Below are 3,483 nucleotides of genomic sequence, written 5' to 3' on the forward strand. Positions count from 1 at the left end.
CTCTGTCGCCCCCTTCTCCTCCTGCCCTCAATCTTTCCCAGCCTCAAGGTCTTTTCCAATGCATCAACACTTTGCATTAGGTGGCTAAAGTATTGGAGCTTCAGCTTCAGCATCAGTCCTTCAAATGAATATTCAGGGTTGATTTCCTTTAGGATTGACTGCTTTGATCTCCTTGCTGTCCAAGGGACTCTCAAGGGTCTTCTCCAGCACCAGTTCCAAAGCATCAATTCTTTGGCTCTCAGCCTTCTTTATGTTCCAATTCTCACATCCATATATACATAACTACTGGGAAAAAAAAACAACATAGTTTTGACTAGATGGACATTTGTCAGTGAAGTGATCTCTCTGCTTTTTAATGCATTCTATGTTTGTCATAGCTTTTCTTTCAATGAGGTACTGTCTTTTAATTTCATGACTACAGTCACTGCCCATAGTGATTTGAGAGCTGAAAAAATAAAGTTTGATACTTTTTCCATTTTACCCCCATCTATTTTGATGAAGTGATGGGACTGGATACCTGTTCCCCAACCACGGATCACATTCAGGTCCCCTGCATTGGGAGCACTGAGTCTTATCCACTGGACCACCAGGGGAGTTCCTTCCACATCTTGAGCCAAACTGAGATTTAAATATAGCTGACCACTCCATAGCAAAGTCAGATCATTTTAAAGAGAATATCTATCTTCCACTTAAAGATAAATCTAAGTCATTTTTTAGGCCAAAAATATTGTATGAAAATTTAGCAAAAACCTCAGAAATTTATCTCCTCCCAACCTCCCACATATTGAAGACATGGTCCCATTTGAACCACAAGAAAGAGGATGCAAGTCACAGCCAAAGGAAGAGTTCTGAATAAAACCATTTCTTTGCCACAAAAAGAAGCACAGACAATTCTTTTCCATTAACTCTAGAACATAGTACTGCTTCAAAACACTAATTATTTTGTGATATCTCTCTAGGGCAAGGATTCACAACTATATATAACTGACATTTCCTTTCTACTGCAAATATTTAGAGAAATTATGTTTTACTTCCTTGAATAAATTCCACCTTTGCAAATCAATATAACTTAATTGTAATACACAAAATCAGTAAAAATGCAATTTATAATTCATTGATACATATTTAAATATGTAAATACTCAGGTATTTAAATAAAATAATAAAATCTTTTTTATAGATTTTACTAGATTACATAATAAAATATTCTGAATTTTAAACTTATGCATAGGATCACTGTGAATGTAAAAGTTTGGATTCCTCTTTAACACAGACTTAGGTTCTAAATTCTGATAATTATACTAGATATTTCATATGCATAAATGTCTATCAGAACACTTACAATGCATACAGTATACAAGACAGTTGCTCATTATTATGTTTGTTCTTTGCATTGCAGAATATCTAACATTTTTGGCACCCGCTCACTTATGCAAATTTACTTCCTAACATTGTAGCAATAAAAACATCTCCACCAAAGTCCAAGACAATGTACCTTTCCCTCCAAGAAATACTGCCTTTACAGTTTGCATGTACAGGGACATCTTGAGGGATATCATTGTTACTATAGTAGGAAAAGGCAACCAGGATTCTTTACTACTAGTGAATGTCAACTGGAGTGGATGGAGGAAAAGAACAAAAGATACATAAACTCTTGAGAGACAATAAGAAAGACTTTCAGAACATTGAAGCAAATATTGATGGGAACCTCAGGTTGCACCAAGAGTAGTGATTCTAATTTTATTCAAACACATAGGATGGTAAGGATACCCTCCTACACATTTATATAGAAAATCATTATCTATATGTTGTCTATTTGGAAGAAGGATTTGTGCATTCATGCTAACACGTATAATTTCAAAGGCATAAATCAATAGACCTATAATTTAACCTTATTCAGTCAATATCTACTGAGATCTTATTAATTATCAGGGTATATCAGTTCAGTTCAGTTGCTCAGTCATGTCCGACTGTGACCCCATGGACTGCAGCACACCATGCCTCCCTGTCCATAACCAGCTCCCAGAGTTTACTCAAACTCATGTCCATTGAGTAAGTGATGCCATCCAGCCATCTCATCCTCTGTTGTCCCCTTCTCCTCCCACCTTCAATCTTTCCCAGCATCAAGGTATTTTCGAATGAGTCATTTCTTAACATCAGGTGGCTAAAGTATTGAAGTTTCAACTTCAGCATCACTCTTTTCAAAAAATACTCAGGACTGATTTCCTTTAGGATGGACTGGTTGGATCTCCTTGAAGTCCAAGGGACTCTCAAGAGTCTTCTCCAACACCACAGTTCAAAAGCATCAATTCTTTGGCTCTCAGCTTTCTTCACAGTCCAATTCTTACATCCATACATGACTACTGGGAAAACCAAAGCCTTGACTAGACAGACCTTTGTTGACAAAGAAATGTCTCTGTTTTTTAATATGCTGTCTAGGTTGTTCATAACTTTCCTTCCAAGGAGTAAGCGTTTTTTAATTTCATGGCTGCATGAAATGTCATAGCTGCATTAATCTCACCATCTGCAATGATGTGGGAGCCCCCCAAAATAAAGTCTGTCACTGTTTCCACTGTTTCCCCATTTATTTGCCATGAAGTGATGGGACCAGATGCCATGATCTTAGTTTTCTGAATGTTGAGCTTTAAGCCAACTTTTTCATTCTCTTCTTTCACTTTCATCAAGAGGCTTTAGTTCTTCTTCACTTTCTGCTGTAAGGGTGGTGTCATCTGCATATCTGAGGTTATTGATATTTCTCCTGGCAATCTTGATTCCAGCTTGTGCTTCTTCCAGCTCAGCTTTTCTCATGAGATACTCTGCATATGTACTCTGGAGTCCCTGGTGGCTCAGAGGTTAAAGCGTCTGCCTGGAATGCAGGAGACCCAGGTTCGATCTCTGGGTTGGGAAGATCCCCTGGAGAAGGAAAATGGCAACCCACTCCAGTACTCTGCCTGGAGAATCCCATGGAGGGAGGCGCCTGGTAGGCTACAGTCCATGGGGTCGCAAAGAGTCGGACACAACTGAGCAACTTTACTTTCTTTCACTTTCACTCTGCATATCAGTTAAATAAGCAGGGTGACAATATACAGCCTTGGCCTACTCCTTTCCCTATTTGGAACCAGTCTTTTGTTCCATGTCCAGTTCTGTTTCTTCCTGACCTGCATATAAATTTCTCAATAGGCAGGTCAGATGCCCTGGTATCCCCACCTCTTTAAAAATTTTCCAGAGTTTGTGGTGATGCACAAAGTCAAGGCTTTGGCATAGTCAATAAAGCAGAAATAGATGTTTTTCTGAAACTCTCTCGCTTTTTTGATAATCCAGCAGATGTTGGCAATTTGATCTCTGGTTCCTCTGCCTCTTCTAAAACCAGCTTGTACATCTGGAAGTTCACAGTTCATGTACTGTTGAAGCCTGGCTTGGAGAAGTTTGAGCAGTACTTTACTAGCTTGTGAGATGAGTGCATTGTGCAGTAGTTTGAGCATTC

At 38.7% G+C, this 3,483-nt stretch overlaps 1 non-coding gene across 1 annotated transcript; it reads left to right on the top strand.

Annotated features, from left to right (window-relative positions):
* The first annotated feature begins 2,834 nt into the window (after positions 1 to 2,834).
* TRNAS-GGA lies at positions 2,835 to 2,906 on the top strand. Its single transcript has one exon. It is a non-coding gene; the product is annotated as a tRNA-Ser (tRNA).
* Positions 2,907 to 3,483: the final 577 nt, after the last annotated feature.

The sequence above is a fragment of the Bison bison genome, unplaced genomic scaffold, assembly GCF_000754665.1.
Source record: "Bison bison bison isolate TAMUID 2011002044 unplaced genomic scaffold, Bison_UMD1.0 scf7180017862707, whole genome shotgun sequence".
Taxonomy (NCBI): domain Eukaryota; kingdom Metazoa; phylum Chordata; class Mammalia; order Artiodactyla; family Bovidae; genus Bison; species Bison bison.